At 48.4% G+C, this 25007-nt stretch overlaps 1 long non-coding RNA gene across 1 annotated transcript in view; it reads right to left on the reverse strand.

Moving 5' to 3' along the window:
* LOC149352934 (uncharacterized) overlaps positions 1-25007 on the reverse strand; it is a 147590-nt gene that overhangs the window by 19189 nt on the left and 103394 nt on the right. The window contains exon 2 of the long non-coding RNA XR_016290887.1: positions 13317-13630. This is a non-coding gene — a long non-coding RNA (uncharacterized LOC149352934). The remainder of the gene's footprint in view (positions 1-13316; positions 13631-25007) is intronic.

Genomic DNA, 25007 nt, shown 5'->3' on the forward strand with positions numbered 1-25007 from the left:
TTGTTTTTCATTTTTTGTTTCTCTAAATTTTTCTTTTAACTTTCTTTCATTTTTTGTTCTTTTTTATTTTTCGTCAGGGAAGGGAGGAAGATGGGAGTGAACGAAGACACCGTATTCACTAGACGCGCCTTTGTTCATTCCAAACCATCAAGCTGGCATGGCGGAGTGGTCAGCGTGCTCGTCTCGCACTCCGGAGACCCTGGTTCGATGGTCTCCGGAGTGCGAGACGAGCACGCTATTGTGCTATTTAACCTGCGCCCAAAGTGAGCACGAACGCTCTGGGCCCTGGGTAAAAGGCTCATCCAGTCGTTCGACGTCATGAACTCTTAAATTTTGATTCCTTGCTCTTCTTTGTAAATTTATGTAAATAAGTGTCTTAGTTTCTTGCCATTAAATCTGCTTGTTTTCGTATATCCAACTTCGAAGCTTCAGACTTTCCTCAGCCCGACGACTCAACACGCTACCAAATGGAGCCCGGGTTCGAGCTTTCCTGTGCGCTACAACAGTTATCATGTTCACAACAAGCGTACAATACAGAACGTTTCGTAAAAGATTACTGTGCACAGGGGTCCACTAACTTTAAATTTTTCATAAGCGCCCCGGTAAAAACATCTTCAACTGTTGACATTCGAACCGCACCGTTAAAACAGATATCTGCAACCTCCCTAGACGGCTCGTGCTTTTTTTTTTTTTTGCATTCTTGACACCATTCGTAAGAGTGCGCGGTAATCTGAAGCGACGACATGGTGCAAGCCTTCAGCCGTGATCGCACAAGGTTCAGATCCTTAACTGATGCCATAAAACTCCGGACCGAGGAACGCCGTAACCATTCACGCTAGGTCGGCTAACTCACCGAGGTAATGCCAGAAGAAATAATCTTTCCAGACGTGCTCACTGCATACGACCACTACATTCAAATTAGTCACTTTATAAGTCACGGCTCCAAGCTCCAAAATGATTTCAATTTTTTGTACTTAGGAGAACTGTGCAGGCTGAACTCACCTCACACTGCACGATTTACGCACTGGGGACAGTACACAAACAATTGTTGTCCACTTTTCGCATCGGCACATCCAGTGCGCGAAGAGTAGCTGCTTGCACTGCGAACGCTGATCACCGGTCGAACAGAAGGAAGGTATGGCTTGACAGGATCGGGTGCGAGGACTTAGTGACCACTGCAAACACCGGACAATGCGAAGTGGTTGATTTTGCACTGAGACAGGTTTAACTTCACGCAGCCTTTTGCATCAGCAATATCTCAGCAACGCTATTGATGTTTCGGCATTTATTTTACTGTGCATTTGTAGGTAATAGGCATTGCGGTTTCACACCCCGTACTTGTGACGAATAGCTTCGGATTCCAATATAGCGCGTTTGTTCTGCCTGTCTGCGACGCGAGTTTTGGCCGTGATAAATAGCTGGTGTGTTTAGAAAATGAGGAGGCCTTGATGATTTTTTCTAGAGCGACCCTTAGCATCTAGATGCGCCTAATTAAAGCAGCCATGCAAGAGAATAATTTATTTTTTACGAGGCGTGTTACAGAACGCGAATGTAACGTGCTGGTGGCGTTCAATACGTTTTCAATGCGATAGCAGATAAATAGGGGAACTTACTGCGGGTTTGTTGTGCGTACAAGCTATTCAGGATCACCTGCACACAGACGTGAATATTACGTCGAACGTGCTGAACGCTGACTTCATTGCATGCATTCAAGATACACGTGGTACTATCGCCATGCGCATGCGCCAGACGACCATGTGCTATTCAGCTGCTTTTGCATTGGCTTTAAAACGCCGCAAGGAAAGGACCGACTGTGATCAATTTTTTTGCCGCCTTGCTGTGCCGCGGGGCACTGCGTGAGGTCAGATTAAGACGTTTTTGTTTTAACATTCCGCATAATATTTTCATTACAGGGCCACTTCACTGTTATCTGCAATAAGTCAACTTTCAAATAAGTGTTTATTTTGTTCTGCTGCATCTAAAAAAAATTAACACTAAAATGAGCTTTTTTTGCCGGTAATCCACAGTTGCAGCAGTGCGACCCACTTTTTCTCCTCAATCAAGCTATTAGAGAATTTTATAAATGCAATAGCCTCAGGTTAAAGAGACCGAGTAACCGTGGGCATACTGCCGAACAGTGACACACGCAATGAAGCCCGTAATAGCACGTATTATTGACTCCGCACTATTAGGGCGCTTGGTGTGCAACGATGTTTCCAAAATTGGCAGAAAGCACGCAATGTACTTATTTCTGTCTAACTAGGAAACGGGCACAGTAAGCTGACTCAAATGTCATCTCTGTCAGGTTTACGCTGAATTTTTAATCGTGCAAAAAACGAAAAAAAAAAAACATTTTCGCTGTGTGACTGCCGCTGCAGCCAGCGGTTCAGAAGAATGAGCTGCTTATTCAGTGACGTGCACGTTTTATTTCAACGTTTAACGTGATGCGAGCTCGAGAAAGTTATTGTCTCTGTCCTTTGAAGTTTCCTGAGCAGCATAGGCCGTAAATTTGTTTAATTATTCGGTTCATGCGCGCACTTAGCTTGGTTTCAGGCGCCCGTAGAACGCATGGAAGAGCGGGGCGTCGTTTGCTAGCGCTGTTTCTTGGAACCTTGAGAGGGCGCTACCTTTAAAAAACATAGAGGAGCCTCAAAATGACCCACTAAGCACTAGACTTGCACCTTCACAGATAGCACAGCCCCAGCGCGCATGTCCTATAGTTCATCGCTCTCGCCGCTAACATGTCCAACAGCATCAACGCCTGCACTGGCGCTTTGTACACAATTGTCTACACAGCAAACAGATTTTTCTGAGAGTGCGCCGCCGAGTTGTGATTTTATTGTTTCAATCAAATTTAACATCCTTTTTGTCACAACAGTGTTGCTTATTTCTAGCAAAGCTGTGCAGTTTGTATATCGGTTGATTGTTCGGCTGTCGCATTTTGCGTTTCGGTCATTGATATGTACGAGGTCTGTTAGAAAAGTATCCGACGTTTGGCCGAAGAAAAAAAAACTGGCATAACTGGAGCGTTGCAAACCTGGTAACCTTCAAATTAGTCTACTTGGGACTCCACACACTTCTCCCAGTGGTGCTGCTATTGTTGGAAGTATTCCGAAAAGGTCCTTTTCGGGAAGGAGTTTAGCTCAGCTGTCGTTGCAGCCATAATGTCCTCTCTTGTCTGAAATCACGCTCCTTTCAATGGCCTCTTGATTTTGGGAAACAGCCAGAAGTCGCAGGGGGCCATATCAGGAGAGTAAAGAGTCGGTTGAACTACAGGAGTCTGGTTTCTCGCCAAAAAAGCCCGAATAGACTACGAGGAATGTGCAGGAGCATTGTCGTGATGGATGCGCCACTTTCCTGTTGACCTCAACTCCGGTTTCTTGCGCCGCACAGCATCACGTAGGCAACGGAGGACATCCCTGTAGTACTCTTTGGTCATTGTTTGACCCTGTGGGGTTCGTACTCGTGGTGTGCCACACAGAGGGAGTCAAAGAAAGCAGTCAGCATCACTTTCACATTGCTGCGCACTTGGCGGGCCTTCTTTGGTCTTGGTGACGTGAAATGCTTCCACTGTGACGACTGGGATTTGGTTTCCGGGTCGTACCCGTACATCCAAGACTCATCACCAGTGAATATGGTGTTGATGATGTCGGGGTCACTGTTTGTAGAATCCAACATGTCCTTTGAGACTTCAACACGAAGCTGCTTTTGCTCCACCGTGAGCAGCTTCAGCACGAATTTCGCCGCAACTCTCTCCATGGCCAAATCTTCTGTGATAATGGAATGTGCACAAAAATTTCTCATGTCCACCTCTTCCGCAATTTCTCAGATAGTCACATGGCTGTCCCGCATCACCACAGCGTTCACTTCGGCAATGACCTGGTCATTTCGGCATGTTGATGGCCGATCGGAGCATGGCTCGCTCTCCACCGATGTGCGGCTATCTTTAAACCAATTGTACCACTGCTTAATGTGTGTGCTGCTGATAGCACCGTCACCGAGAGCCGTCTCAATATTCTGAATGGTTTCCACTTGGCTGCCGCCGTTTCTGGCAAAATTTGACGCAATAGCGCTGCTCCTGTCACTCCGCCATTTTCCTTGCAATAAAAAGCCGACGAGAGCACTGTGCACTGCCTCACTCAAACGCCGCGTCCCAGCGACTGACACTATTGGCAGGCGGGAAAAAATTCGTGCATGCGCACGAAGGTTCAAGGTCGGCTGATGCAAGCGCGCTTGTTTCATATCCATGAGGTGTTCGCAACAAAAAAAAATAAAGTCGGATACTTTTCTAACAGACCTCGTATATCTTTACGAGGGCGCATAAAAGTCAAGTAAAAGCCGCAACTTCCTGCGGTATCTTTTTCGGGGAAAAGTTTGCATCCCGCAAACTTTTTTCCATGACTGTACGCTCCCGCAAACTGCGCATGCGCGGAAAAGGAAGCGGAAAAAAAAAGATTAGTTATGGCATCTCACACCCCCACACACGAATGCGCTTGCTTTATACTCTCTCGTCACCGCTGCGTTATGACGTGTTCTTTCCCGCAGATACGAGCACGACTTCGTGATTGCGCGCTGTCGATAACGAAGTGCTCTCGCCTCGTCTTTCTCGCCACGAACTCTGCCGAAAGCCGCATTTGGCAGCGTTTCGTTGGAGGCTAATTCAAAATACGCCTGTGCGCTGTGCAATGTCCGTGCGCATTAATGAACTCCAGGTGGTCGAAATTCTTTCTTTCAGTCCCCCTTCGACCCCTCCCTCACGCCATTGAGGTGTCAACCGAGAGTGGCAGTTGCGGCGCTTTCCCCTTATAACAAAGACCGCTCATGACAAGGCACGTCGCTCGCTCAGTGCTTTCCAGATATGCGCAGCCTATGCAAAAAAAAAAAAGTGCTTATGAGGAAAGGAAAAGCGCAGTGATGGCCTCTCTCTCGGTGTACACCTCAAACACGCCATTGACAGAGGAATAGGCACAGCACGCAGATGTGGTTCTGCCGATGTGGCTGAGATTTGACCCCGCGTCCTCTTGCTCAGTAGCCGAACGCTGTACCCACTGAGCCGCTGCAGTAGGTCAGGCCACGCAAGGTTCGCATGGCGAGCGGTACGCGCTGAGCTAAACAGACGAAGTGAAGCGGCGGCACGAGAACGAAGACTGAAGCAGAACCCTTACTATGGAAACAAACGCGTGATTACTCCGAGGTCCGCGAAAAGTATGCTTTAAGGAGGCATGAGCGCCGTCAGGGCGCCGACCTTCGGCATATTATACGGATCTCAAGCTGCCCTCTTAATCGCCAATATATATATATATATATTGGCGTTCTATATAATGTTCTATATATATATATATATATATATATATATATATATATATATATATATATATATATATATAACGTATGAACAATTTCTCAATAGAACATTTGCTACCGCAGCATCCCTCATAGCCACGGCTCAGTAACAACTCTGAAATCTTCCTTTGTAAGCCCCCTCTCAGAAGAGCGTCTCAACAGCTTCTTTTAACTGCGTCTCGTGAACTATAGTATATTAGTCCGCTGTCATTCGCAACACACGGTGATCGCCTCGGCCATTTTTTTTTTATTTTTCACCTAGAATCGACACAGGTGATGCAAACTTCCCATCCATTCCTACGGAATCAAGCATAAAACCCCAGTCAAACGGAATATTAAACAAAATAGAGTGCCAAATGTCACGTATCGTTTGCTACTTGTACTTTCGGAAGCGCATGAAGGCATATACTTCAGACTCGGCGAGCGTGTTGGTGCCCCCGACAGCTGCACAAAGTTTCGGCATGGAGCGCGCACCTGAAATTTCGAAAAATTACGCTACAGCTCCAAACCGGGCACTCACAAGCAGTCCTTTAGCCCTCAGCGATGGACCACCCAAGGATGGATGGGTGATGGACCACGCGGTCCATCACGCGTTCGTATCTAATGGGCCCGGCTCCAGGCTAGCACTCGTTTCTTACTGCGAGACCTGTACATTAGACATCTTCGGTGGCTGCCGACGAGTAGCTCTGTGGCACGGAGTCACGTGACTCCAACGTACATGCAGCTCACGTCGCTCTTTTGCACACCGTGCCCGATGGGATACCACTGGCGTCGCTCGTGGTGAGAGGATGGTCGCATGTCGGCGACGGGTATCGTAATCGCATATATGAAAGAACCGACAACGTTTACGCCATGCTGCGTAATGGGGGAGACAGTAGGATCACCTGTCCGCGCTGGTGGCGCTTTGCACTTTATCCATAGCATAGCTCGAGGCACGAGCGCCTTCAATGAGCCAAAATCACAGAGTCTGCGCGTCTGCTTAGATTTTATAAGGCGCGGTAACAATCTCACAGTGAGTGGACACATGGACCACACTTTAAAGGAAGGGATGAAGGAAGGCATGAAAGTGGCATGTTTTTAATTTTTTTTTAAGGAACTGACAATGTTTACAGAAGCTCTCGCCGAATTTCGCGATTTTCAGACCCATCGTTGTAATTTCTGGCTCACCACATCTGGCGAGTGGCCTAAACGAATGACACGCCACCAGGTGCACGACTTGTATAATACAAGGCTCTTTGAACTCTAGTCACTGCACCACAAGTTTTCTAACAAGTGCGTAACTGTCGCAATTCATTTATGACATATCCAGCGCATCTAGAAAAATTTTAAACAAATCAAGATTTCGCATCAATTGGCCATATAATGTTCGCAGCTGCTTTCTCCAGCCTAACGTCTTCTATCTGGACCGTTTGCCCACCGGCGCAAGAAAGGGCACGGCCGACACTATTCTTTCGGTTTTCGAATTCTGCACACACTGAGATGAAAGCAACGCGTAGAGGCACTCGTATGCAACCCTACCAGCCTTCCTAGCTGTGTCTGCGCTGCTTGCAACGACTGTCGCCTGCATTCAGGTTGTCCACGTTATCTACAAAGGGTATGTTGGGAAAAAATAAAAAAATAATAAGAAAAGCTACACACACTTCTCGTTGCACAGCCTCAGTACTTCGTTAGCTTGGTCGACACCTTGCGCACTATTATTGTCCATGCGTTGCTTTTTTTCCAGTGTCTATCCTGTTCCTGTTCTTGTTATTTGCTTGCAGCCCGTGCACACCTACATGAAAACTATCTGCTTCTGTGAAGCTCAATCAATACAGTTCCTCTATATCTGCTCCTACAGAAAGTTTGGCTTTGGTGTTATGGAATAAATGCCCCAAAGCGACGCAAACACGCAAACATTTCACTTCCATCGAAATCGAACCCGCATCTTTCCGGTCAGCAGCCGAGCACCATGACCACTGAGCCACTGCGACGGCTCCTACGAGAAGCGCCTTCACGTCATGCGTGTAGTACGCGAATGTTGGCACCTAGTTACGTCTAAAATGAGCTCTTTTTTTAACATGTGTTATTTATTAACGGATTGCTGGGGGCCCTTCCTCATGCGTTATACACTTTCGATGGACAGTGCTGGAGAACGTTGTGAGATCGCTGCGTGAAATTGAAGGTATACCAGACATCGTTGTAGAGGTGCAACAAGAAATGCCAACAAACTGGAGTGAATGTCGGCGAGGAGACAGTTCGCATTAGTGGGTCGCTGAGGACGTCATATCGAACTGCGTTGCCCCGACAGCTGCGGCCACGCGCGTCACGATGAAAGCCGCCCGATCGGGGAATGGATGAATGATTGTCGGCAGCACATTTGCCGAACCTCGCACCTAACGCGCATCACTTCACCGGTGCTTCGAGCCCTAGTTGCAATCCAATTGCTGCATTTCGACGGCGGTCCGCCTTTGATCATCTTTCCTCTTCCTGCCATGGCCCTCTCCGGTCCACCGCGCTCCCCACGGTGCTATGCTTACTGGAACGACCCACCGCGGGCGCGTTTTCTTTATCTTTTCTTTCTTTCCGGATCCTTTCCACGTCAGTGTGTGCTGCATAGAATGAGCTGTCACTGGTGGGTTCCTGCTACTCGGCGCAGCACACGTCATCAGCGCGTAATAATAATAAAAAAAAACACGAAATAAAGATTTAGTGCGTACTAAGAGATTGACCGTGTTAGACTTCACTCCTCGAGGCACCGTTAAGAGCGCCTCCGTCTCCCAGGAGAGAGGGAGAGAGCGCATAATTCTCTCTAACGAACGTAGCGCTGGAACAGTACAAGCCGGCACCCTGTGTATACTGAATTCCGTTCTCTTGAGTCATGCACAGCAGCGTGCAGTGCGAGCAGGATTAAAGCTCGGAGGCTCGCGCAATTCGGCGAAGTTGGCCCGTGTTTTACTCGTCCCCATGTATAAGGATGTGAACTAACACACGTGTTTGTGGAGATATTTGGGGCGGCTTGATGGTTGGTTGGCGCCAATATTATAATTAATCGGACCAGCCTGCCCACCACTGCACTCTCCGTAAGTTTGGAGGGGGAGGAGCGACAAACTTCTCCACATCGCGTGCAAAAGATGAGATGTGACTGCTGACCGGCGATAGGGGCCACGCCTGATAAGCCGTTGACCGGAGGCATGGTGTGTAGACAAGTTCCGTAACAAACTCCTTTACATGGGCAAAGAACAACAACAAAAGGTTACCTAACCAAGCCCAACAAAGTCGCGTCCGTAGACAGGCGTGACGTAAATAAGCACAAAATAGAACGCGAACACTGCAGTTAACACAAAGAAGGAAACGTCAGGCGGTTACTATACATCAATGCTACGCAAGAAAGAAATACTATGCAAAAGATTAAGACGAGAAGCAGCGAGCAACAAGACGAAGAAAAGAGTTCAGGAGAGTGAGGAGAAAAGATGGCTTAGCTGCGAACTGGAAAAGTCCCTGATGCTCATCGCGGGCTGGAGGGGTTGTTGCGGATACGAGCGAACTTGGGCCACGCGTCTTCGGGGCTGCCGTCGCCGCGCCAGGCCGCGCTCTACGCGTCAGGCCCCCGTCTAGGCTGGCTTGCCGACCACTTCCCTGGCTGACCTCACTCACGTCCACTTGCACCCATTCTCCAAGCCAACTGCCCGGCTCGCGGTTTCCCCACCACCGCGTTCGTGTGGCAAACAAACAAAAAAAAAAGCTCAAGGCACAGCGCGCCAACGATTCGCAGATGTTGAAAGGAAAAAAAAAACGAAGAAACAGAGAAGGAACGCGAGAGAAAGCCACGGTTCTAACGAGGAGCGTATGCTAACTTTCGAAGGTCGCGAAGGGTGCTGGGGCATTCAACCCACAGCTCGGCGTTCCTACAACGTGCAAGTGCTAGCTAGCTACTCGGCGACAATTCTAGGAGGGGGCGGAGTGGCCTTGACTGACACTTCAGCGTCGCGAGGGGTCAACCGTCCACGCGGGGGGGGGGGGGGGGGGGGGGGCAAAATCATCGCCGCCGCGCCGCGACATGTCACTCAAAAACAGAGGCACCTTGGTTACCTCTGGCACGGCCGCTAGATGCGGCCGTGCCTCTGGTGTTGGTGGCGGTGGTTTATTTTAAAAAGAAAATAAAGAAAAAAAGGCGAAGGAAAAGCCGAGCTGCAGCCGGCGGAAGTGAAAGGGAAAGGGAGATGATAGAGAGGAGGGCAGCGATAGCAAGAAAGGACAGGGGGGAGCTTTGTACTATTTATAAAACACAAAAGTAATCAAGCTCGCGCCCAAATGTCCAAACTTTGTCCGAAAATAAGTGCGCGCGAGAGGCCACTGTGCACATTCACTTACAGAGGGTGAAGATGGTTACCTCTGCCGCAAAACTAAAAGAAGGACAAGGCAGGCACGAACTTTGTGACGGTGTTTGGGTGCGGTGAGCCCTTTTGGAGTTGAAAGTAAAATCGTACAGTCAAGTTTCCACAGTCTTCTAGCGGCAGATGTGTTTAGCTGATAAGTGATGGGGAGATAATAGAGCGAGAAATAACAAAAGGTATGGAAGATTAACCAAATAGGATGTGCACAGTTCCAGAGAGGAATGATAAGGCGGTTGTACTGAAATCGATACGGATGTCATTAGGAGATGTTATTGCTCTTCACAATTACCCCCCACGGTGTCGGTGTCTGTGCTTTCGGGGCGTTCGGATGCAGAGCCCGACGTCGCGGGTTCGATCCCGGCCTTGACTGCTGCAAATTGATGCGTGTGAAAATGTAAAATATCGCGTGTGCCAATATATCGGCGGTGTTAAAGAGTCCCACTGGAGTCTAAAATAATCAAAAGCCTTGCACTACCCTATGGCTCTTGTCCACACTGTTTCTTTGGCATGTAACTAAATAAATAAACAAACAACTTCATTGATTAATTTTTTTACATGTTCAACAAATTGTCCACTCAATCAATCAATCAATCAGTCAATCAATCAATCAATCAATCAATCAATCAATCAATCAATCAATCAATCAATCAATCAATCAATCAATCAAATTGATGCGTGTGAAAATGTAAAAGAGCGCGTGTGCCAATATATCGGGGGTGTTAAAGAGTCCCACTGGAGTCTAAAATAATCAAAAGCCTTGCACTACCCTATGGCTCTTGTCAACACTGTTTCTTTGGCATGTAACTAAATAAATAAACAAACAACTTCATTGATTATTTTTTTTTGCGTGTTCAACAAATTGTCCACTCAATCAATCAATGAATGAATGAATCAATCAATCAGGTAAACTCGTTGTTTTCCGTGCGTGCTGTGATGAACTAGCTACTCACATTCATTCGTATATTTTACTCACCTCCTTCGTATTTATTTGTCGGAATAAACTCCCTGCTGTGTGAACCTTTATATGTGATTTTTAAAGAAAATGCCGTGACACTACGACAGAGGTTGTGGTGCGCAGACCGGAACGACGGGCTGCACCACTCTTTGACAATTACTCGATATTCAGGGATTCAAATCTGCATAGACTGTAGATTAACGATACCAAGTTCGTTTGTGCTACCATTCAAAATGGCGACGTAATCGACAATTAAATCTCAGGCTTCTCCTCAGAGCATCCCTAATACCTCTGCACCAGGACCTGGGCACAACACGAACGGCATCAGCTGAAACAACTCGCCTCGTCTCCGAATTGGAAGCTTGCATGGATGACGAAGAAAACCGATTGCGCCGGAATGACCTTATCTTCTACGGAATTCCTGGTCCCACTACTGATGAAACCTTTGCCGAATCCGAAACATAATCATCGAAATTTGCTAAGATCGTTTACAAACAAACATTGAACCTATGGAAATAGAACGAGCCCATCGCTTGGGTCGACACTCAGAATCCGGTAATCGACCAGCAATCGTGAAATATGCGCGTAGGAAGACGCAAGAAGCCGTTCTGTCACAAGGCCGAAAGCTGAAAAAGTTTTCGATGAAGCATCAAACTGCGTAAAAGAAATCGCGTAGCGAAATCCCATCGTCTGCAAAGAAAGAATCAAACACAGCTTTCCACCAGAAATGACCTTTCGTTTTCTGTAATCTTCACTACATACGCAGTTTTCTTCCCAAGCGCGATTTCGTATCATACCATAAACAGGCAGCAGTTTACTCTTTTTAACAGAAACGTGGCCAAACAGTGGCTTTTCTGATACCGAAGTTCTTGGCAGAACTGCCCAAATTCCGTCTTTATCGTAAAGTCTCAAGGGGGGGATTTGTTTTTATAGCAGTTCATCGGCAGATTTCATACTCTTTTGTTAACGTGAAATCAAAGCTCGAAATTGTGTGGATATTATGTCGTGCATAACCAATAAAAGTTCTCCTCGGCGTCTATTACAGGCCCCCGCATGCCACTCCAAAATTCTGTGAAGAGCTGTATAACAGGCCAATACAGCTTGCAGCAACCCATCCAAATGTTGCTATTCTTTTCGGGAATTCTAACTTTCCTAATGTAACCTATCGTCTTCTTCAATAGCAGGCCCAGCAGATACAAGAAATTTAATATACATCTGCTTGAGCTTTAATCAAGTTAGACTCAAAACCAACACGCGTCACATCGGAATCTGCAAACATTTTAGATCTAATCATATACAATAACCCTGATACTCTGACATCATTACATATCATCGAATAACTAGTGACCATAATGTCATTCACGCTACCTCCTCTTCTGCTCTAACGCCAAACAAGACGCACACGAAAACGATAAAGCTCTACGGGAAAGGTAACTATGAGGCTATAAACCATGAACTTAGCAAATTTAACCACATTCGAAAATGCATTCCAGAATCACTCAATTCCGGATAACTGGTCGAGTTTCAGGAAAAAGGTTGATGACTTGAGTAATACATTTATCCCAACAACCAATCTTCGCGCCAGTAACCAAAATCTATGGTTTATCAACACCCTCAAGAGAGTAGAAAATAAAAAAAAGTGTCTTTATGGAGCTGCTAAAAATAACGGTGGCTCACATCGTTGGGAAAGATACGTGAAAACATATATCTTACTGCGATCCACAACTCAAAGCATTCTTTCTATGATTCTACACTTCAAAGTTCGCTATCCACTAACTCAGGACAGTTTTGGCTGGTAGTAAACCCCCATCCAGATCACTCTCTCACTGTCACCAATGAATCACACAAAGCGATTACTGATACCGAAAGTGCTGACACGTTCAACTGTGCATTTTCGACAGCTTTCACAAAAAAAAAAATCGCCTTTTTTCCCTGCCGATAACCAACATTGAAGGTACCACGGCAGGTGTTACATTTTTTGCAGAAAGAATTTCACCCGCAATCGATAAAAACTAAGCTATCATCATCAGCTGGCCTTGACCAAACCAACTATAAAATACTAAAAATACAAGTCACATGACTGTAGAATATTTCTCTGTACTGTTCTTCTTACTGTCTTCAGGAAGCATGCCGGATGATTGTAAAATGGAAAAGGTCGTTCCAGTCTACAAATCAGGTAGCCAAAATTCTCCGCTAAATTACCGCCCTATCTCACTATACAAGATCGTGGAACATTTCATCTGTCTCAAATCATAAACTTCCTAGATTCGAATCACTGTATTCACCCATCACAACACGGCTTTCGGAAGGGTTTCCCTCGCAAAATGCCGCTCGCACTTCTCATTCATGACTTACATGTCAATCTTTACTCCAGCATACAAACTTACACGATCTTTTTACATTTAGTTAAAGCGTTCTATAAAGTATGTCCCCGCCGCTTGCTGTTAAACCTTCAGCTGCTAGACCTGGACCCTAACATTTTAACCTGGAATGAGGAATTTTTGACTAATCATTCGCAAATGGTCCTCGCCAATAACAACTTGCCTAGACTTCTAACCCTCCATACCGTCTTCTGTACCCCTCCTCTGTACTACCGGCTCGAACACATGAACAGGGACGTGAACAATGCGACGAAGGAAACTCACAGTTTCGATGCGTCGATCCGCATTGCAAACTCCTTGGTGTCGGAGTCCACCGCCACTTTTACCGCATGCTGCGATGAGCTGTCGCACGCCTCTGGTCCTGTGCCCGTTGTCGCCACCTTGCTTCGACCAGCAGGTGACCGTCGAGGCCTCGACGCGCTGCTTTCCGTGACCGGATGCAGTCTCGCGTCGCTGGACTACTGCCGTGGTCCTTGCCGCTGTCTCTCCGCAGGTCCTTTTTTGAAAGCTGCTGTTGCCTCCCCTGCCTTCAGTTTTCCTCCCGTGCTATCGTCCAATAGCGACAGGATCCTTGCCGACTGCGCCAGAAAAGTTCACTGGCGCTTTATCTTCCTCCCTTGCACCAGGGGTGCTCCGTCAGAGACGGTCTTGCGATGAGTTACGATGCAGGGATAAAGGGAATACTTGAAGTTTATGTACAGAAATTTACATTGCGTACAAGTTTAGGCACTGGAGACAAATTAAGCAGCAAAAAGACAAACAGCAAAAACGTGGAACTGGCTAACACTAGAGGAGGCCCCTACTCGGCATAGCCGAAGATGCATAGCACCTAACCTTAGCCCAGAACCCCTTTTCCCGCTCCGGGGCCCGGTTTTAAAGACCTAAAGGCCCGGCCCACATTCGGTAGCATCCAATCATGTTATGCTCTTAACATGATTGGTTCATCAATAGCATGGCCAGCGCTCCAGCTTCAGTAAAGTAAATCACCCTCTCCGCCACAAAATAAAAGTAAAAACAATAACAAGTACACATTCGTGCGAGCACGTGCAAAGTAAAACATTCTCTCCCTCGCAAAATAAAAGCAAAAACAAATGCAGGCATACACTCGTGCCAGCACGTGCCATCGGTTTCGCCGATGACCCTCGACCTTGGCGTCGTCTCGGAATTGGGGATTATCGGGCTTAAACGGGCAGTTACCGCTGCAAGCCACTGCGAGCTCGGACCCGCTTTCCTAGGCGATTGAGCTTTCCCAAGGCTGTTTAGTCGGCGCCTCATCAAAGTTGCGTCACTCAGCTCAGGCCTTCGCTGTCCTCGGCTAGGCTAGCCGCGCCGTCGCCGGCTGCTCGTCATTTTTATTGCCCTCCTCGTCAAGAGCGCCCTGACACCGTTCCGTCCGGCAGTGCTTAATATTCAGCAGGTCTGCAGACTCTTCGAACCAAACGGTCATCGTGAGCTTGTGTCGCGGCTGGTGTCCGTTAAGACGAGGGGGGCGATCGGCGTGCGGCGGCTCTCACCGCTCTCTGGATAGCCGGCGCCAATCGGCCCCAAAGGGCGATGGACGCCCGCGCGGCCCGGCGCCTTCGCGCGCGCGCATCGTTCCAAGAAAGGTGACACTTCGCTTCGAGCGCACCCCGCCGCCCCCTCCTGCCGGAGGAGGGGGGTGTCCATTGAAGACGGCAGAGGCGGGGTGCTGAGAAAGAATGACCGGCCCTAATGACCCCGCGTGCACTACCGATACCTTACAACCTTATCAGTAACGCCTCTGATCAAGCCGCTCTGCAGTCTGACCTTAACAGTGTTCTAGAATGGGGCAGCAATTAGACAATGACCCTAAACGCTACTAAATTTAAATGTATGTCCTTCGTCGTCATAGCCCTTTTCTCTTTGCGTAACTACAGCTAACACGTCACTGTATAGTGGGATACAACTCAAGAACGAAGCGGCTTCCAGCCAACGGCATCGGCCGATTCTCTTGACCATGCTAGCGTGACAATGCAGGGAGCGGCAGGACAATGTAGGGAAGGGACTATCCTCCTTTATCTTCCGCTCCCTGCATTGTCACGCTAGGAGGGTCAAGAGAATCGGCCGATGCTGTTGGCTGGAAGGGGGTGGTACTTCGTCAGGAAAAAGCCGCTTCGTTCTTGAGTTGTATCCGACTATAGTCGACACCGCATTGCCAGCCTATCCTTGCACTGGAAGTTCGTCTCTTCTTCTCTTCATAAAGCAGCATACGAGGTCTGTAGAAAAGTATCCCACCTTTGGTCGTAGAAAAAAAACTTGCATAACTGGAGCGTTGCAAACCTAGTCACCTTCAAAGTAGTCTACTTGGGACTCCACACACTTCTCCCAGCGGTGCTGCCATTGTGGGAAGTATTCCAAAAAGGCCCCTTTCGGAATGGAGTTTAGCTCTGCTGTCGTTGCAGCCATAATGTTCTTCCTTGTCTGAAATCGCTCTCCTTTCAATGGCCTTTTGATTTTCGGAACCAGCCAGAAATCGCAGGGGCCATATCAGGACAGTAAGGAGTCTGTTGAACTACAGGAGTCTGGTTTTTCGCCAAAAAATCTGAATCGAGTGCGAGGAATGTGCAGGAGCATTGTCGCGACGGGTGCGCCAATTTCCTGTTGACCTCAGCTCCGGGTTCTTGAGCCGCACAGCATCACGTAGGCAACGGAGGACATCCCTGTAGTACTCTTTGGTCATTGTTTGACCCTGTGGAGTGCGTACTCGTGGTCTGCCACACAGAGGGTGTCAAAGAAAGCAGTCAGCACCACTTTGACATTGCTGCGCACTTGGCGGGCCTTCTTTGGTCTTGGTGACGTGGAATGCGTCCTCTGTGACGACTGGGATTTGGTTTCCGGGTCGTACCCGTACACCCAAGACTCGTCACTAGTGATTACGGCGTCGGTAAAGTCAAGGTAACTGTTAGCGGAATCCAGCATGTCCTGTGAGACTTCAACACGAAGCTGCTTTCGCTCCACCGTGAGCAGCTTCGGCATGAATTTCGCCGCAACTCTCTCCATGGCCAAATCTTCGGTGATAATGGAATGTGCGGAAAAATTGCTCATGTCCACCTCTTCCTCAATTTCTCGGATAGTCACGCGACGGTCCCGCATCACCACAGCGTTCAGTTCGGCAGTGACCTGGTCATTTCGCCATGTTGATGGCCGATTGGAGCGTGGCTCGTTCTCCACCGATGTGCGGCCATCTTTAAACCAATTATTCCACTGCTTAATCTGTGTGCTGCTCATAGCATCGTCACCGAAAGCCGTCTGAATATTTAGAATGGTTTCCACTTGGCTGTCGCCCAGTTTATGGCAAAATTTGATGCAGTAGCGCTGTTCCTTTTACTCCGCCATTTTCCTTGCAATAAAAAACCGACGAGAGCACTGCGCACTGCCTCACTCAAATGCTGCGTCCCAGCGACTGACGCTATCGGCAGGCGGGAAAAAATTCGTGCATGCGCACGAAGGTTCAAGGTCTCCTGATGCAAGCGCGCTTGTTTCATATCCATCAGGTGTTCGCAAAAAAAAAATAAAGTCGGATACTTTTCTAACAGACCTCGTACATCACAGCAACAGCCTGCATGTCCCACCGCACCAGCTATCAGTTTCCCGTTGCGGTCACGAGCTCGAACCGCTGCTTTCATTACTTCCTTTTTCCTTCCGCATCGCCATAGATTGGAATGGCCTCCCCCGTGACTATTTTACGCGGTAGCGTAAGGAGCTTGTTCTGCTGTAAACCTGGCGTCTGCCGTCGTCTTGCGTCATTCGGAAAAAAATCTCCCAGGTTACAAATAAATAAAGCAATTAGCCGTCATTGGGGTTCGAACCCAGGTCCACTGCGTGCCAGGGGGGTACGCAACGTACAACTCACGAATTCTTTTCTTTTTTTGAACATGGTGTTTATTATAATGATGCGATGTTTTATGTACATGAGCTATCAACAAAAATTGAGAAAACAGCGGCGAATCAACGCACCAATCCTTTGACGTGTCGTTATGTTGCTTAGGACACGAATGGTCGTTGATTCAAACGTGTTAGAGGGGCACCTAGTGAACGCGTTGTGGTGTGTATGACTTATACAATAATGTTTAGGATGTGTACTGATGTTATAGTAATTAAAAATATACACGTAAATATGTTAATTAGGCTTCAGAAATTGCGCGCAATGGAAATGCGGTGTTATGGTTCTTCATTGTGCTGAAACGAATGGTGTGTATGTATATGAGTATGCAGTGACGCAGTATGTCATGCAGTGTATCCTAGATAGTGATTGATGATTGGTAATCGGTAATGTTATCGGCAATTGTGATTGTAATCGATGACCGTGATCGGTAATGTGATTGTGGATTGGTAATCGGTGAGAAATGAGAAAGAAAATGAAGGAAAGAAAAAAGCAGGAGAAGCCTCTATCGTGTGTACCCTTTTGGCGAAGCTTAAGCGTCCTCCTAATTTGTGTTCCACGATTACGTGGTATGAGATTTTTTTGTTTGTACAAAACCCACCCCTTATGTAATGCCGCCTGCGGAGGAACTTTAAGGTAAAAAACTGAACTGAGGTGTTTTAAACGTACTGAGAATTTCAGTGTGATTTGAGTTAAAATGAATTAATCGGGTCATATTTATTTTATTACCTTTTAGATGAAAGAACACATCATTTGTTTTGCTTGCATTTGCTTCTAGTGCATTACAGTGACTCGAACAAGCAAGCAGCGAGGATGTTTCATTCGCCTTATCAATAATTTTATCTGGGTCATCTCCACTAACAATAGTGGATCATTAGCGTATATGATGAAAACAAAACAATGTTATATTAATGATAACGTTAATATATAAATTGAAAACAGGTTCTAAAATACTTCCCTCTCGGGCACCACGTTCAGCTTGCAGCATGGTTCAAGAAAACCCTTTAACCTCTGCCCACTGACGACGCCAAGACAAATAATCAAGATTTAAAGAAACCAGACAGCCTCAAACGTCAAAGACCGCCGCGGTGGCTCAGTGGTTACGGCGCTCGGCTGCTGACCCGAAAGACGGGGGTTCGATCCCGGCCGCGGCGGCCGAATTTCGATGAAGGCGATATTCTAGAGGTCCGTGTGCTGTGCGATGTCAGTGCACGTTAAAGAACCCCAGGCGGTCGAAATTTCCGGAGCCCTTCACTACGGCGTCCCTCATGGCCTCAGTTGCTTCGGGACGTTAAACCCCAATAAACCAATAAACCAATCAAACGTCAAAGCTTCTTCGAAGTTACCATCTGCGAGGTTACCAAAAAACGCACTGATTCTGCTGTCGATTATTTGTTCGCTACAGTATCCACGTTGTTACTGATGTCCGCTGCCCTGTGACACCGTTCGCTGGCTATTAGAGGCCAGGAGATGGACACCGTAGCTATACTGCTCTAAGCACGACTTTTTCACTGTCCTGCCAGAAAAAAGCCTTATCGCGTCACTGTCATCAGTAGCACCATTAAAATGTACCTTGTACCGCTTTTGTCAACCACGCTGTTTTGCCCAACAGCGCCGGATTCACATGGACATTGCAGGGAGTGAATCACCGCAGAATGCTCTTGCGTGCTAGTTGGTTCATTTTGGGCGAACATAAACATGCGCGAATAGGACGAGGAGTCGAGGACACGAGGAAAAGAAACGAATACAACACTCGTCCTATTCGCGCGGTCTCAATTTGCCTCGAAATGGACCAACTGGCAGGCCTTCAAGAACGTTCTGCTAAAGCACACATATTCCTGCGCCCTGTTAAGAGTGGACAACGTGGTCCTGGAGCCGGGTGTGACTCATCGCAAAGCAAGGGATATGACGAGGCCTGGCGCCGGCGGCAGAAGCATTGACGACGACGGACGGGGTTGTTGCACTCCAAATCACCGAACCTCCGAACCGATCGAAGGACGCTGTCTCCCACGGGCCTGGGAGAAATTACTGTCAAACGAGTGTCGTCGTTGGGCAAAGATGCGGCGAGAGCTTGCACAGCAGCACGGCGGAAGCAGCGGTATACGTTGGCCGAGTCGACCTTCGGGTCACCGGACTGGATGATGCTACGCAAGGTCACGCTGAGCGAGGCTGCTAATTGAAAGACGCTGTGTCGAAGGAGTCTCGTGCTTCGGCCATCCGGCGGGGGAGTTCGAGAAGGTTCAACCACCTGCGAGAAGACTGCGGGACTCTGCTTTCCCACGGAGGCAACGCACAGAATACTTGCGGCAGTGGTCAAGGTGACGCATCTGTGTTTGATGACTGTCTTCCCCTTCTCATCCCCCGAGCTGTGAGAGAGCGAGAGCTTCGGCACCGCCCCGTGCCGTGGGTGGTACCGCCAGCGTCATCAATGGCCCATCCGATTGGACAACGTTATTCGAACCAAGTTCCCCAGTCAGGGATCTAGGGAACGCGAACCGTATTTAACGGGATGTTGTTGTGTGATCGGAGCATTGGATTGGATTCGAGTCGATTCTCATCTGTAAATATGTAGAAGAAACCCTTCTGTACAGTGTCCTCGATATCGCAGTCCGTCAACGTCATTCGGAGCCGGTACCTGTGGGGCTAAACGAGTTAGTCATCTCCAGGACCCCTCCGTCTTCAACTCTGGTTCCAGCGGTGGGATAGAAGCCCCATCTTTAACAACCCGTAGCGTTGTATTCGCTTCATTGCCTCGCGTCTTCGTCCTGTTCGCGCAGTCAACATTCCATGGAATGAGGCTCTAGCCCTTTTCCACTGAAATTCGGCTCCTCCTTACAAAGCAGAAAATTGTTTGTCCCCTATCCCACGCTGTACCTACTTTGGATAAAAGTACTGGTTCTATCGCTGCCAATGCAACCTCCCTTGTAGCTGCCCGTTTCTAGTGTCCAGGGAAGTATTTTTAGCTGTTTCGACTTTAATAATATTTTGCGAGAAATCAGAGGGACGCAATTTGCAGGTGCCGCAAAAAAAGCGATATCAGGCGGAAACTTTGAAGAAGGTTTAATTCCGTCCAAGGCTTGCATGCTTGTTTATCGCGAGCTCAAGGGGCTGAATCACGTTTTATTGGAGGCGAAATACAGTGGAACTTGCTAAGCCTTCACAGTGCTCGCTAATGAACTTCAGGATCATTTGGAATGTTCACTGCAAGCTTGGAAAAAATAAAGCCGGCAGCTGAATCCCCCCTGATTGTGCGCCTAATGTCTTGGCACGAATAACTGAGCCTCTGGGCACTGTTTACTCGCGATTAAGTTTGGTAATTCTTGGTCGCGTAGAAGTGATATGAACAAACAAGAATGAACAAACAAACACTACAAACAATCGGGGCAATATCCAGGGAATCTCGTTAAGGAGATTTGACTTTCTGGATTTTTTTTAGTTCTTTTGAACTGCGTGGAATGGTAACGTTAGCATAGGTTAAACATTTGGTGCAATAGATTGCATTTATCTGTACGGTGCACATTTCTCTTTCTTTAAGCTCCGCTGGATTAACGCTGTCAACGACATTTTCTTGTTTTGATTCTCCATAGATGGTATGGGGGCAGCTGCCGTACTATTCGTTCTCCAATATCATCGCTGCCTCACAGTGCCAATTTTTTCAGGATGCTGTATTACCTGACAGTACTCGACCTTTTTAATGGGAAAAGCGAACTGTTTCTCGGGCCATGCAAAAAGATGCCTGTAGACGCACCTCCATACTATTGTAATTTTCTCTTACATAAAGCTTCGAGTCTTGAGTAGCAGGCTGTCTCCACTTCCTACAACATTTCTTTTAGCTTATGTGAAACAAATAGCCTTATACTAAAGAAATTGCTCGTCATTGACACCAATGGAAAGTGAACGAAATTAAAAAAATATATATATTCTTGCGCCGAGACTTCGAAAAGAGGCGAGGATTCTAAGTAGACATGCCGTCCATGCAACGCCATCGCTGCTGCCGCGTGACTGCTTACAAGCGGCGTAACGAAAAGAACGCACACAGGTTTCTTTTGTGACAACCTTCCTTGTGTTGTCGCTTGTGTATACGGATGAGATCAAAACATTGAACAGCACGCACGCATTCGTGTAGTGGGGTAATCAGGCGTAGCACGGATTAGACCGCATTTTTTTTAAAGACTCGATTATAATTATGATGTTATATCGGACCTGGCTTCAAGTCTTGTTTTTTACTTTCTGGTGCCTCCGCTGCAACAGTCGTACCGTAGGTAATCCTAAAGTCTATATCAGCTTCGCCTGTTTCTTTGCGTAAATATTCGTAGAGTACCAAGTCGTTTTTACAGTTCGAAAGGATACTCCATCACTGATTAACGCGGTTCAGGCCACTTTGATAACTCACAGTAGCCAGGAGGATGGCAACGGGTAGTCGTGGTGGTGCTGGTGGTGCTGGTGTAAATATAAAAGCGGGATTAGCCTTACAGTGGTTTGTCGGCGATTGCTCCGCATGAGTCACTGATTTATGTGACTGCGTCTCTGCCACTGTCGCATGAGGACAGTGCCTTTAAAAACTTCTTCAAGAGTGATCGTGACACTGATCGCCGCTCTGTTCGGGAGCACCACAGGGTACACGATACGAGAGACTTCGTCCAAGGAACCGTTCAGTCTCCTCAGGTTTTGCAGGAGTGCCTCACGCTCGGCACATAAACGCGGGTACGCTAAGGCGAAATGGTTCACATTCACCACAACATCGCAGAGTAAACACATAGTGCCGCGGTGAATCTTGTGCATCCATGCCGGCGTACAGACAGAGCTCGTGCGCAGCCGATACAAGAGAGTATAGCTGTGTCGTGCGACAAGCCTCGCGTAACGCAGTGGAGACGCAGAGGCCCACTTTGCTGAGTGTGTGGAGGACTGCAAAGAAGTGACTTTGCGTCCTGGCTCGTAGTCGACGAAGACCTGACCTGTCCTGGGCTCTTCCCCTGCCGTATTTTGCTGCAGAAGGCTGCACTCCGGGCACATGAAGGTGGTTGGTCCGTGACATAAAGGCGTGAGGCAAAGAAGCGGGCCGCCTTTCTCCCTAATTTATTCAATCTATTATCCGAGTATCTGAATTCGACATTTCATTTAGAGTAACACAACCAGATTGCGCGTCATTTAGCGCCTGAGTCTGTTCATTATTCTTTTTTTTTTTCATTGCGGACCGCAAAGGCAATGTATTTTATTCGTTCCAACCACGCCTGGTTACTTATAATGTCACGTGTACAGGATGATTACGCGGAAACGTAACGACGGTTTCCACGCAAAGGAGCGACACATACAAAACACTACAAGGGTGAACGACTCTGCTCGCGCGCTTGAAATCACGCGCCGCCCGAACCGCGACAGCAATCTCCGCACGTGCCTAGCATGCGCGCTGGTGTAAACACTGGCCGCAAACAAACCGAAGCGGCACAATAGCGCAGTGATGCGCGTGTCAAGAGTTTGACACGGAAATGGCGCGTAATCGGATAGCCGCACCTCCGGATCGCGGAGCTTCATTTATCAAGCCGGTGGGGACGGGAGAGAGGGGGAGCGGGCCAAATCAGAGCGCGCAGCGATGACGGCTGGCATGGGCAGCCCGCGAGGCGCGTCATTCGGCGGGAGGGGACACGCTCGCGTGCACCTCTCCTCCGCACAGCGCGCCGAGGTCAGAGCGACGCGCGACTCGGCGAGCTAGCGAGCACGATTTTCCGCGCGCAAGTTTTCCCAAAATTACCTTTCTGGCAAGCGGCGGAAGCGAGTCTCTTCTCTCGAGAGATTAAGCAATTACGGCGACGGCGCTCGCACGACGGGCTTTTGTTTTCGAAGCGCGCGCGACGCTCCACGGCGCGCATGCAGAGCGCGCGCGAATTTTGTGCGCTTTTCCGGACCAAGCGTTCCGCAGGCGCGCGCGCACCAAGAGCAAGAAGAGAGCGCGCGCGCCTGCTCGTGTGTGCGTTGTCTCCGGCACGAGCAGGGCATTCGGCCCCGTCGAGCCAACGAGCTGTTAAGCGCCATTACCAGCGCCTGGGATCGTCCCGTTTACGGGGCCCTGTACCGGCGCGTGTGCGCGCGTAGACCCGCATACGCCCGGTGTACGCGCTTGTTTCTGGCGCGCTCGCAGAAAACAGTGGCATCTTGCAATTTCTTTCGTCAAGCCTAACGAACGTCTAAATTAGCCTCCCGCTGGCGCTCTGCTTCTTCGCGCCTCTTGCTCTTGGTTCCGGTGTCGTTTTCTTCGTGCGGCGGTGGCTACGCATCCGTAGGTGCGCACCCACACCGTCGAAACCTGTCCGTGACGCGTTTTAACGCCTTTCCCGCTGACACGAACAAATGGGGGCTGTCAGGAACGTGAGCGTGACGGGCAGAAGGAGGGAGAGAGAAGAACTGAGGCCCAGCACTGGGAGCGCGCGCTGTCATGTTCTCCATTTCCTGCTGTGTCCCAAATTGGCCGCTCGTTTTTTCCGCGTCTGCAGTCGCCCAGCGGGGCGGCCGCGATTTATGGGCTCCTCTCGGAGGGAGAAGTGAGTGGTCGATGCGCGCTAATGTCACTGACGGGCGAGAGGCCGTAGTCCCGACGCCCCTCGATGCAGATGACCCCGCCTGCCTTGCGCTGTGCATCGCGTTCAGTGAATTTGAAATGGGTGGCTCGTTTTCTTTCAGTGTTGTCGGTTGCGAGGGAAAATATGCTCGCACCTCAAAGGCACCGCGATGCATTCTGGGCAATGCGGCTGCATTCTGCGACGGGGCAAACAGCCATAGAATCCATGGCCTGTGGTTTAGTGTGTAGCTATGCTACCAGGACCGAGTGATATACGATACCGTGAGCGCGCGGCCTAAGGCACTCGCTGCCATAAAGCTAATCTCACTGCGCAAGACGCCGCGTACCGGTGTGCAGGAGAACTTTTTCCGCTACTAAGTGTTCAAAATCTATCGAAGGTGACAATGACTATCCTCTTTATGTAACCCAGCAGAGCTGAGCAATTGCAGGAGTGCTAGACAACCCATCTACGCGACTAAAAAGCAGAACTTTTGGGCTGTCAAAGCCTGAACGTATAGGTTTCAGTACGAATTAAAGGGTGGCACCGGACTTTCGATTTAAGGCGTCTAAAAAAAAAAGCACTTACAATCAACTCGAACATCGTGGAAACCACCACGCGTGATCACAGCGCTCTCTCTCTGGTCGTCGTGTCTCGCGTAGCATTCAAAGTGATAAAGCCGCGTGCCGCCGGCGATAGGCAAACACATACAAAGAAGAAAATGAACAATGCTTTGCGGGGAACAGGAGTGGGCCATAACAGTGCTCAAAAACTTCAGGGAAATCGTTTGATATTAGGCAGTGTGAAGGGATTATTTTGTTGTACTTGGCTACTGTGAAACCGCAAGGTGCAAGCTCCCATTGGCAAGGAGCGATTCCCTCGGAGAAGCGGCAAAGGTCGGTATCGGGATGTCGTTATGGCCTTCCACGAAGTGATGAAAGCGCAGTGATAACAGTAGTATGTATCAGTGTACGTTTTTGGGAAGATTTTTGAAAGGGTATCTTTTAGTGCTCACTGAATGAGTATGCACGGGTGGAATGCGGGAGGCTCAAGAGGTCTGAGCTTGGTTTCGAGCATCTCCATCGAGTATTTCGAAAGAGGGTGCATGAAAAGGACCAGAAGCGAGTCGCAGTCCAGTGTGGCGATGTGTGCCTGACTTCCAAAGTGTTGTGCGGCTTGCTAATTCCTGTACAACCAACCCATAATTGAGTTTGGACCGTATCAATGCCCTGTTTGTTTTCAACATCCATTCGCGATGAGCTCCATATTATCTGTGCGACAAGAGTTTGAGGATAATGTGTTTTGTGAAATCGAAGTCTCATGTATTGAGCATGGTTTTTTATCTAAATAAAGTTTGATCTAAATAAAGTGCACATAAAACAATACGGGACGATCAATGCGATTCATGCTGCAGAGTATGCGTTAGCATTAGTGCTTGGTGGTGGGTGTCGTGATCCAGTCCATCAGTAAACATTTGACATGCCGTACCCCCTCTTCACT

Source organism: Amblyomma mixtum, chromosome 3 (assembly GCF_055824585.1).
Source record: "Amblyomma mixtum isolate Tamu chromosome 3, ASM5582458v1, whole genome shotgun sequence".
Lineage (NCBI taxonomy): Eukaryota > Metazoa > Arthropoda > Arachnida > Ixodida > Ixodidae > Amblyomma > Amblyomma mixtum.